The sequence below is a fragment of the Haliotis rufescens genome, unplaced genomic scaffold, assembly GCF_023055435.1.
Source record: "Haliotis rufescens isolate VD_foot unplaced genomic scaffold, xgHalRufe1.0.p SCAF_14, whole genome shotgun sequence".
Lineage (NCBI taxonomy): Eukaryota > Metazoa > Mollusca > Gastropoda > Lepetellida > Haliotidae > Haliotis > Haliotis rufescens.
The window spans coordinates 35445467-35458578 of NW_025963824.1; the positions used below are offsets into that span (position 1 = coordinate 35445467).

Below are 13112 nucleotides of genomic sequence, written 5' to 3' on the forward strand. Positions count from 1 at the left end.
CAGGATCGATCCCCGGACCTTCCGCTCTCCGCTCTCCGGGCGCAAGCTCTACCACTATACCACGGAGGCAGTCGCAGTGTTTTAGAGATGAAAGAGTCCGGGCTTTGCTCTCAAACAATAAAGGGAGTAATGTGTGTGCTAAGTGTGGACAGTGGGTTACTTTAAGCAATATTCCAGCATATTACGGTAGAGGCAACCCCATAAGGGTTGTACCCATTGCACCATTGTCGGGATTCGAACCCGGACCTGCTGCATAGACTACCCCAGTCAACCCTATCGTCTCAGACACATGGTGCAAGCCTGTAGTATGGAGACATAACGTGTTTATACCACACAGAGGTATCCAGATGACGTTTCCCTCATTGATGAAAACAAGAGGGGGGGGGGGGGGGGGGAAGTAGTTAAAGCGTTCGGTCGTCACGCCGGGGGCCCGGGCTCGATTCCCACCTGGACAAAATGTGTGAAGCTCATTTCTGGTGTCCCCCGCCATGGCATCTCTGAGACACTGCTGAAAGCGGCGTAAAACAACACTCAGGAAAAACAAGAGACACTATATCGTCAACAGTAAACCATTAATTGCTTTTAATATGTCAAAATACTTACTCAGCCTTTCATATGTATAATTCGGTATGTCAGATATATTTATATATACACATGACATGTTATAAGAATCGTGCTTGTGTTTGATGGAGAGATAAAAAAGTATCCCTATAAAAGCGAGTGGTATATAAGGCATCGTTAGAAAAGAGTAATGTTGAAATTTGGTGCCGGTATAAACTCATTTACAAGTCTTCAAAATATTAAAGGAATATGTCTTGTCAGTCACACAGACGTCCTATTGGTAACACACGTTTTGTTATCGGAAATAAATCCGATGCATTATTCCACTGGTGTCACCTCATCCTCCAGACACCCATCACAATCAACCCAAGAATAAACTCATTATTGTCATCACAAATGACTTATACGCCACCAACAAAACATGGATTAGAACACGAAAAAGGATTTAACGAATATGCTTCATCAACTACTGATGACGACCACTGCTAAGAGGCGACTAACGGGATCGGGTGGTCAGACTCGCTGACTTGGTTGATGCATGTCATCGATCCCAATTGCGTGGATCGATGCTCATGATGTCAATCACTGGATTGTCTGGTCCAGACTCGATTATTTACAGACCGCCGTCATACAGCTGGAATATTGCTGAGTGCGGCGTTAAACAACAAACCAAAGCCAGCACATGTAGTGGCACGTGGTCCTGTTTAGAGCGCAAATCAGATGAAGTTAAGCAACGTCGGTCGTGGAGAGTCCGTGGATGGGGACGGGGTTTCGGCAGCTTGACTCCTGAGAGTTTCTAGGGCTTCGGTCCTGACCCACACTGAAGCACATGTGACACACGTGGTGTCTCCTCGGGCAAGTGACTTTATTCGAATTGTGCCTCTGTTCACCAAGCGGTGAATTGGTATCCGGTAGGATGAAATGGTTGTTAACCTTCTAGTTCAGCTTCGGTTGTATACTCCCCAGGGAGCTGAGAATGATTGATGAATGCACACTGATCCATTGAGAGGGGAAATAAATGTCTTAGCACGCAGAGCATGCTTGTGCATGGAGTATAGTGCCATATGGGTGGGGTGTTATTATTATTGTCTATATTTATATTGTTTATTCGATGATGATGATGGCCTCACACTGTATCGCTGCCGTCATAGAGATTGATTATTACAATGTGCGACGTTAAAACAACAAGCAAACAAAATATCTGTATCAGACGTCACGGATGTGCGTAAAAGCAAAGAGTTCGTTTTCCAATTTCGTTTTAAATAAGGATGTCCATCAGTGTTTCCCACCGGAAGTGCCATTTGACTGACTAAAACGAATTGAGATTCATTTCCTGTACAGGGCTATGTCTAACCCATGAGTCACCCGGGGAGATGTCTGTAGGGAAAATATTGACAAGGCTTCACTCGGGGGGAAGGTTGGAGTGGGAAGGGGGACCCGTGCAGCAGCCAGTCTGACACCAAGTAGACACCCCAGGAGAAACGGTCATATAAATCACCAGTTCGAGACTTTTGCTGAAAGACCGCGTCTTTGCATTTTTCTCACTCCGACAATTTCACTTTCCTAAATTGAAATATTCACCTTACATTCGGTTGTCTCCCTTTGAAGTAAACGTATAGGTTATTACCACGCGTTTTTTAAGTTGTTGTGTCAGTCTGACGCACGTTTATCCTTCGTCTTTTGAGATTCGAGACAGTTTTGTTTCAATCGAAAAAATAGAATTGCAAAATTTCATATGCAAAAGATCGATCTTTAAAAAATCTGAACAGTCGATGCACCCCGTTACTCTATCATCTTTCTGTTTTTCTGTGTTTTTCCTTATTACAGGATCATCACATTTACAGGGAATGAAGTCCCAGGGCTGGTCACGTGACATGAAGCCATGACCTCAAGGCATGGGATAATCTAATACATTTTGGGGGTTGTTGTTTTTTTAATGTGGCGTTGCAACACAAAACACATTCTTTGGGTTTTGTTTGAGTGGTTTTCTAAGATGCTCAATGATTGATCCGTACTGCTCAAATCATGTCAGAAAAACTAAAGAAATCTGCCATGGCGGATTTACAGCCGATTTGAATTTTATTTTTACATTTGATGTGTTGGAGAGAGAGCGTTTACAACGTGTAGGTTGGGAACAGCCTTGGGGCTTCCGTGTCATGGGAGAAATAATAGCACACTCTTTTAGCGTTTTTCCCGTGAGGGATTATATGTGTTCGATGGATACCGAGGGAGCGACAAGCCGGTGTTACGCGGGTTGGCATTTCCCCGCCACTCAGACATGTGCGGGGATTATGGGGAACTCGGAGCGTGTGATAAACGACATGTATTTGTCACTGTCTCCACGACCTCTCTTTACGGCCTTCCAAATATGACGCTCTCGCTTCTCTGGGCCCAGAAATAGCTGTATACTGTTTTCATCAATATATTTTCTGCTTCACCTTTAGTTGTCGGTGTTGAGGACGGTCCTGAAGGAGATGGTAAGGGCTGAAGGGAAGGGGTGAGGGGTGTTGATGGTGGTGTGTGGGGTCGGGGGGGGGGGGGGGGGGGGGGGGGTTTAGGGGTGGAAGTAGGATGTAGTGTGGAGGGTGTGAGGAGGTGGGCGTGGTTCCTGCTGTGGGGTGGTCATGTGATGCTGGGGGTGATGAGTGATGTATTGAGCGAATGAGCGCGAGTTTCAGCCATACAGCGACGAGAACAATTGCTATGGCTGCAAGCACGTCACATGGATACATCAAAGTTATGTTTAAAAGCAAATTCGTCGAACACGTTTTAGCACAACTTTACTATTTACAGCTTTTTAAAACATGGACTCTAAGCAACCAGCAACCAAAGCTAGGCCACCTCGCTGGGGATCATGGGTGTGCGGATAGCCCAGGGTGCATTGTACAAAACAACCTTAGCGCTACACCTGTCGTAAGTCTATGTTAAGGTATTGGAGTTACGATAACCTTAGGGCTGAGATCGCTTTGAACAACGGCACCCAGTCGTCTATGGCGCCGCAATTCGCTGCGCAGAGTTGCGTCCCTTGGGCACGCCATAACACAATGATAGTGGGTTCGAAACATTAAAACCCGAAACGAAAGAAAACCGAAACGAAAAAAACCCAAAACGTTTGTTCTTTACGATTACCACACAACAACAGAGAAAATTAAAGTGGACAGGCTATTAAAGAGAAAGAGAGCGCGACTGCCGGAAACAGTTGTTGCAACGGAGATGTGGGTGTTAATTTGAGAGGGAGGGGGGAGCAGTGACTCCGAAGCCCCTTACTACAGTGATAATTATTGTGAAATGAAGCATGCTGGGAGAATGAGACACTGTAATTTGTATGGATTCGTTAATTTTATGCTCCAAGAGCACAATGCCGGGTTTGGCGGAAAAAAAGAAGATTTATTCTCCCGATCAGCCTTTGCAAATTAAAACATGTTTTTTGTAACTTGCGGTTGTAACGACCGCGGGTCCAAACTTGACCTTTCAGGAAACGTTTGCGATCCCATGTCATTGTGCCATCTTCGTCAGTTTTAACCTCTCTATCTGTAGTCTGATTGGTCAATCAGTAGGTCGACAATTGGAAGGTTTTCTCAGAACAACATCTTTGCAATCGTGACCATATTTGGCGCATGACGATAAGGATAGAGGGTCATGCCAAATTTCGATTTATCCGATCTATTAACCCATATATTCAACTATCTATTTCCCTATAGTTTCTTTTAATCCTCCACGGGGAGGCACGGGTGGCCGCGATTCGCTGTGCAGCATTGCGTCCCTTGGGCACGCCAGAAACCTATGAATCCCGGTTCGACCTTATTATGTTTCTAGGTTTGTCAGCACCATACCCGTGCTCGTGGGTTTCACCGAACTGGTAAACGTCTGAGATCTGCATCACATCGGGCTTTCCTCCCACATTAAGCTGACACGATATAACTAGAATACTGTTAAAAGCGGTGTTAAACCCAACTCACTCACTCACTCACTAATCCTCCAGGCTAAACTTTGCTTATATATCGTGAAGAGACGGAACCCAGTCGTTAACGCGCGCTCGTCACAAAGGAAACCACTTTCGACCATGGTCAACACAATACTGACGTGGGCTATTGACGCACGTTACCGGCTTCTGTTCTAAAATTACTCACCTCCACTCTTCAGATATATCAATTATAATATTACCGATTTCACGGAAAACGTTTGCAAAGGACAAATATATTTACATCAAATCTATAAGAGTTCTTTGATACTCATGTGCTATCCCACTTTAGCACATTAGGTGACAAATACGGTTTTATCAATATATTGTTTCGCATGCCCTTGATTGAAACGTCATACATTAAGTGTCATACAGAATAGCAGGAACATTAATATCGGGATATTAACAATGTACACCTGTCGATCAGCCTAACACAACCTAATGCATTTGTGCTAATGCTTGTATTCCCCACGTCAATAACAGATCATATTTCGTTAAACACGCGCTATTCTACGTGTCAGTTAGAGTGTGTTTGACATGCTAAAGCATGTTCCCTAATGCCTTCCGCGATATCACATGTAGCTCACCTGGTTAAACTGTTAATAGCGTGTACCTGTCAGATAATCGAAGTCAAGTTGTGTATCACATGAGAGTTGTCAATAGCTCTGCTACCCGTGAAGATTCGGGGTATAATAGGTCTTCAGCAATCCATGCTTGCCGTACCAGGCGACTTTGCTTGTCGTAAAAGGCGACTAATTAATGGGATCGGGTGGTCAGGCTCGCTGACTTGTTTGATATATGTCATCGTATCCCAATTGCGTGGATCGATGCTCATGATGTCAATCACTGGATTGTCTGGTCCAGATTCGATTATTTGCAGACCGGCGACATATAGCTGGGTTCTTGCTGCGTTCGGCGTTAAACAACAAACAAACAAACAATACATCTGCTGCATGTTTTGAGTGAATGTTGAATTTTCATAATCAATACATGATCGATATTTCAGGACGTTGAACTTTCGATATAAATGTTACTTTCTTTCCGTGGTGACAATTCTAACGAAAATTGGCGAACATACATTTCTGTTAAACCGTTTGTTTGTTTGTTTGTTTGTTTGTTTGTTTGTTATTTACCATCACACCCAGCATGCCTCCAGCTATATGGCGGCGGCCTGTAAATAATCGAGTCTGGACCAGACAATCCAATGACTGATATTATGAGCAACGATCAACGCCGGGTACCACGACGTGCCGGTCACCGAGCCTGACCACCCGATTCATGAAGTCACTTATCCGTCAGGCGTGGGTTACCGCTTACCAAAGCCAGCCAAGCGTAGCTGGGATATTGTTTTTTGAGTGCGGCGTTAATCGACAAACAAACAAACAAAAATAGGCGATGTAAGAGACCTTCTTCTCGCTCACTATTGAGAGAGGAGCTTGTACGCTGTGACGCATTCGACATTCCAGCGCCGTTCATCCCTGTTACCGTGTTGTCGATATCACGTCAAGAGCTGTCAATAGTGGCCACGCTCTGTTCGATAGCACGGCATTCTTTTAGCAATAATGATGCTCCGCAGACAAATAGTGTGCGATTACCAGACACCGTGTGTTGTGATATAAACTACCTAAACAAGTAGAAACACAACACAATTGGAAGGCTGTGTTAAAATACCCACCAGTCATGACTGTGTAGATATAGCCATGTGAAAACATCTGGTGCTCTCTTACTCTTTTAGTGGTATATATCCCCACATGAACTGTCAATTTTGTTTTGTTTTTTTATGTTGTTTAACGCCGCACTCGGCTATATTACAGCCATATAACGGGGGTCTGTAAATAATAGAGTCTGGGCCAGACTATCCAGTGATTGACATCATGAGCACCGATCTACGCAATTGGAAACGATGACATGCACAAGCCAAGTCAGCGACCTTGACCACCCGATTCATTTAGTCCCCTCTTACGACAAGCATAGTCGCCTGTTACGGCAAGCATGGGTTGCTGAAGACCTATTCCACCCCGGATCTTCACGGGTCGAGTGCAGTGTTGAACAACAAACACAAACCCATGGTGATAATAATATGCTGTCTTCTTAACTTCCGATTAAGCGTTAACGCCCACTAACAAATAATTGAATTCATTTAAAGACCTGTTCTACCCCGGATCTTCACGAGTCTGTGTTTTTGTATAACGCCGCAATCAGCAATATTCCAGCTATAAGACGGCACGGGTCTCTGCTGCCAATATCACTTCATAGCATGGCGCCAGCTGTTCAGTGTCTGTCGGGAACGGTAGAGGGTGTGTGCGAGGATTATCAGTATGATATTGTTTGTTTGTTTGTTTGTTTTTAACGTCACACTCAGCAACATTCAGCCGGTCGACGGCGACCGAAACTGGTACAGAAAATCCAGTGGTCCATCTTGTGAGCAACGATTCACGCCATAGGAGTACGAGGACACAACCACGACCCGAAGCCTGACCCCCCTGTCTATTCTGACGCCTCTGACGACCTGTAGTTGTTACCGACCTATTCTTTCCCTGTCCCCCCACGGGGCAGTATAGTTTTGGGACCCTACGATGTCACAATGTCACATGAAGATGATTACCATTAAGGGACAGACCAGTGGATATTTTAGGGATGTAAAATAAAATAATATGTTCCCTAAAATACTAAAAAAAACCAATAATATTGACTCATGTTTTACAATAACTAAAATTGTTTGCTAGACGTAATGGATGCCCTTGATGCTGGGTGATGTATTGTGATATGATGTGGAAGAAAATAATATATTTTTGGATGCCTTAACGCAGTGATCGAAAACATATTCTGTCACTTACAAAAAGCTGAATAGAAGCAACAAAACACTTTCCCTGGTACTATTTCCACTATATTATGAGCATGGGTTTATGAATCACTATCAAATGGTGATGATACCAGGTGTTCGCGAAAAGGTGGGCGTAACCTGCCTTACCGTTGACACCCGTCACAAACACATGCAAAGGCAAGTCAAATGTTCACCTGATAAACCAAGGAAACATATGGTACAAGTCAAAATAGGGAATTGCATCATTTTTTGTCATTGATGGTCATATTTGGAAATATTACCCGTGCGAGAGAGCACCGACATCGCGTTTAAGGGACAGCCTCGGTGAATGGGCAGTATTAGCAAATCTTATTCAAGTCATTCAATTTAAATTGTTTGTTTACAAACTCAAATGTTATGGTGTATATGGACTAGCAGTTATTGATTACCCCTGGGCAAGTGTTTTTTCCCCTTGATGTGCCTCTGTTCACCCTGCAGTAAATGGGTACCCGGTAGGATGAGATATAGTGACTGTTAAACTTCTAGCGCCTCACAGGCAGCCTGGGTTGCATACTCCCTAGGGAGCTGAGAATGAAAATCGAGAACACACTGATCCATCGACCGGGGTATAATATTAGTGTAGCGCTACAAGATTTCGTTCTGTGAATGGAATGTGACGTATTATTCCTGCACTTATTGTTATTATTGTAACAATTACAGACACACAGTATCAGTTTGACACAGGAAACAAATTACAGCGTCTAGACGCAGACCGAAAGTGGACACCAAAACGTGGAGCACGACCCCTTAACGCACCACACCCCAACTCGTCATAGTGTTGTGACCCGTGAAGATCCGGGGTAGAATAGGTCTTCAGCAACCCATGCTTGCCGTAAAAGGCGACTATGCTTGTCGTAAGAGGCGACTAACGGGATCGGGTGGTCAGACTCGCTGACTTGGTTGATGCATGTCATAGATCCCAATAGCGTGGATCGATGATCATGATATCAATCACTGGATTGTCTGGTCCAGACTCGATTATTTACAGACCGCCGTCATATAGCTGGAATATTGCTGAGTGCGGCGTTAAACAACAACCCAAACCAAATCATAGTGTTGTACATTGCGATGCATTTCGCCTCCCGCCGGCGGAGTCCCGTGTATCAGGGTTGTCGATATCTCATCAATAGCTTGTCAGTGTCTGACAGCGGCCTGTGTTGTGAAGCGGACAACAACAAGCCTGCGTGTGATACACGCCGTGTAATATCCCGGCTTATGGGAGGAGATGAGAGGTCCCCGTTGCCTTATCTGCTGAGTCAGCGGGAAGTAGCTTTGTTAATTTACAAGGCTCGCTGACAATTGATAGGACGCGACAAATTGCTTTCGTGCAAATGTGTTTCCAAAAACAACCATTAGGCGCGATCAGCGGCCATGGGTTCCTGCGATGCAGCAACTGTTATCAGTGACGGGATGAGTACGCGTCTGCAGAAATCTTAAGCTTTGGTTGATGGAAACTTTGTTAGGCTAAACTAATTTAGCAGAATAAACATTCTCAAGAAGTTAGAATTAGGCTGGGATTATGCTTAATAAAGATTCGGGACCACAATAGAGAGTTCCTAATTTCGTTTTATGAGATAACACTTTGGAAGGTCGAGGTATGGGACGTTGCTAGATCACTTGGACACGGGGTAATATTTGGAGAAAAAAACACCCCGAAGAATGGCAAATAACACCATTATTCGGGCTGGCTCATATGAAATGGACGTTTTATAACGGCGAGGAACGTTGCTCGTGATATCATTCACGGGTTTGTCTGGTTCAGACATGATTATTAATAGGCCGCTGTAATGTAGCTGGAATATTGCTGAGTGCAGTGTTATTTGTTGGTTTGTGGTTTAACGCCGCACTCAGCAATATTCCGGCTGTATGACGGAGGTCTGTAAATGATCGAGTCTGGACCAGACAACCCAGTGACTGACATCATGCGTATCGATCCACGAAATTATTCAGCTTTATTATCAAGTCTGAACCAGACAATTCAGTGATTGACACAATGAGCGTCGATCATCGCTATAGGATACGATGACATGCAGCAACCAATAATACTCCGAGCCTGACCACCCGATCCCGTTAGTCGCCTCTTTCGTCCAGCATGGGTACCTGAAATCCAGTTCTAACCCGGGTACTCTCCCGATGTCAGTCAACAGATTGGGAGGTACCAAACCTAAGGCACCGAGAACAATGGGGAGTCGGACAACTTGGTACTTGGGATGCAAGCGCTACATTTCGAAAGCGAGGTCCGCATATTGGCCATATTTTTCCTGAATCTTGTCAATCACATTAGTGCCAAAAGGGACAGAAAATTCAATGATATAAATGATTTCATTGGATTTATCAAAAAGGACAAGATCAGGTTTGTCGGCCTGGACAGGTCTGAGGCTGTTTACGGGCCTATTCAAAAGAATTTTGTGTTTATCATTTTCCATGACGCCCTCTACATATTCCGGGTCGTTTCATGGAGGGACCTCTGTGTCAAAAACACAAGCATGGCGAAGACGGTAATAAAAGGATGGGACCATTCCATCATGTCGCTTAAGATGTGTGTTTGTGCCAAAGCTGGATATCCACTGACAATGTGTTGGGCAGTCTTATTAAATTCATTACATAATCTACATTTCATATTTACCTTTTGATGCAAAATCACACATTGACGGTTTCGAGTGGGAAGTGACTGGTCCTGAGCAGCAAACAGAAAGCCGTCTGTGTCACTTTTCAGGCCAGCCGACTTCATCCAAGCGACTCTGCAGGGTTGCTTATCTTCTCAACACACTGCACATAAACTCGATGTTCAGATAGCCTCTTCTTGAACAACTGAGTCTGGGCCGATTTGATATTGCACTTCGCATATTATTATTATTATTATTATTATTATTAGTAGTAGTAGTAGTAGTAGTAGTAGTAGTAGTAGTACATGTATTTCATGTCCAAACTGTTTTATACGAGTCCAAATTGACAATATTCACAAATAACGTTAAAAAAATAGTAAAGAAAAATAGATCAGAAATAAAAAAAATAAAAAGACACGTTTTCAAAATGTCCACCTGAAACGTACCCCTCCAATAAAATCCTCGGAATCTGTAACAAAGATCACGCAAATCCAGTCTGACTCTGATAAGCTTTGTTAGCCTGATCGTTGTTCTTATGTCTTACCCAACGTATTTACTGTCTGCAGGGACAGCCAAAGCTGTCACGACAAACGGTTCTCCTAACCTTGACTTCTCACAGTGTTATCGCGTGAGGGAACATCGCATTACGCGACACGGAAGTGCGATCGGCTTACTTACGATCGCTATAATTAGAGGAAACAAATTGTCTATTACCTGGAAGGTCATGTGTCGCTTGAAATAAACGACCAACGTTCATGTGACCAGGCCTTCTGTTCATAATTCGGGAAAACAGAGACGATCGTATTTGATGAGTGTTATTGTGACTTCTCAAACAGCCAGCGTAAATGGGGTCTTTTGTGAAAACGTGACATTTATTGTGTCTCATCTTTAAAACGATTGCGTGAGGTGGCATGAACTGGTTTGAACATAGTTTGCCTGTAATCATGCGTTGAATACGATGTGCACAAGCGACAGACCAGTGATAGTCAACTTGGTTAAACAATATTTGAAACCTTGGGGAAAACCAGCGGGGCGTGAAATTGTGCATGAAAGGATTTTTATATTGCTTTTGCATATAACTATTATGTATTTACAACATGTTTTAGTCCCATAACTTGGTCACATCGCTACAGGCATGGCTTAAACAATACCAGTGCCATGTTCAAATGTAACGTGGTGATAGAGCGCAAAGTAATACTCACTCACTCACACAATCTTAATCACCCACTTCGTTGCTGTGTCGTGTAATGGGCTGGGAAAGTATGCAGGCCGCTGTCGGGACACGTATTAAGAGACTAATCATGTACACAGGTTTACGCAGAATTCGGCGAATTCTCTTTTTAAAGTTCAACAAAAATATGAATTGATAAAGGGAGATATAACCGTCACCCCATCACATGCTTTGTATCCTAATGACTTTAAAGATTGTGTGTTATCAACGAAATGTGGTGGTATTAATTGTGAGTATCTCGAGATGATAATCTGACTGATGGGTCACGCTTCATTACCCCGAGGGACGCTGGCGATCATGTCATGCTGATAGTAATAACGGTAAATTACGCAGCTCGCTGTGGTCGCGATGATTGCTTTTTGTGTGGAAACGTCGGCTGAACATTGGCAAATCAGAATTTGTTACATCTGAATCCTCCCACGATGTCAGTGGATGCATTGCGAACTGTTCTTGCTTCAATCGTGGAACACAGGAGTACACTGCACAGTAAATGCTTCAATCATGGAACACATGAGAACATTGTGCGCAGTGAATGCTTCAATCACAGAACACAGGAATACACTGTACAGTAAATGCTTCAATCACAGAACACAGGAATACACTGTACAGTAAATGCTTCAATCATAGAACACATGAATACACTGTACAGTAAATGCTTCAATCATAGAACACAGGAATACACTGTACAGTAAATGCTTCAATCACAGAACACAGGAATACACTGTACAGTAAATGCTTCAATCATAGAACACAGGAATACACTGTACAGTAAATGATTCAATCACAGAACACAGGAATACACTGTACAGTAAATGCTTCAATCATAGAACACAGGAATACACTGTTCAGTAATTAGCTCAATCATAGAACACAGGAATACGCTGTACAGTAAATGCTTCAATCATAAAACACATGAATACACTGTACAGTAAATGCTTCAATCATAGAACACAGGAATACACTGTACAGTAAATGCTTCAATCATAGAACACATGAATACACTGTACAGTAAATGCTTCAATCATAGAACACAGGAATACACTGTACAGTAAATGCTTCAATCATTGAATACTTCAACGTCTATAAACATATTGGCATATTTACATAGGGACGTAGCCAACATGGATCTAGTGTGAACGATTATTTTATAAGTTCACCAGATTTTTTTCAGTTTATCAATATGTTCACTGTCGGTGATCGATCTGATTCTGATCACTTTCCATTAGAATTGATGTGTAGATTTCCAAATATGGGTAAGAGGTGCAATAATGATTCATGTATGGATCCACAAGCATCAGAGAAAATTGTATGGAATGATCATTACTCCAGTTTGTTTCTTGATAACCTGAGATATAATTTTACTGAAAACAAAGAAATGGTCCTTAAAGAAATTGATAATGCTATTGAAAACGCAATTAGCCACTTTGTCGACATTGTATTAGACTCTGCTAACTGCATGAAAAAGACAATACGACATAATCCACAATTTGCCAATCACAAACCACTAAGTCTAGAATGTAGACAAGCGAAACGAGAAACACGTAGGGCACTTAGGAGATTTAGAACACAAAGAACAGTCGCTAACAGAATTGTGTACTGTAGACAAAGAAATCATTATAAATTTTGTTGCAGAAAATTTAAATCCATTTCACGTAAGAAATCAGTTGAAAGATTGCATAGAAGCATAAATAGTCAATCTAGCTTTTGGAAACAGATAAGATCATTACAAAACAAACCCAGACAGAAGAATCATATAACGAAAGCAGAATGGCTGTGCCATTTTAGAGAGGTTTTTGCAAATGACAATGTTTTTTCTCCTCACTTAGATGATGAAAATGAACTCAGTTCTAATCAGTTTACAGATATTGATGCATTCATACTAAATTCTAC

At 42.8% G+C, this 13112-nt stretch overlaps 1 protein-coding gene across 6 annotated transcripts in view; it reads left to right on the forward strand.

The window, feature by feature from the left end:
* The window catches only part of LOC124113561 (potassium voltage-gated channel subfamily H member 7-like), a 295515-nt gene that overhangs the window by 233862 nt on the left and 48541 nt on the right, over positions 1 to 13112 (forward strand). The window lies entirely within an intron of this gene.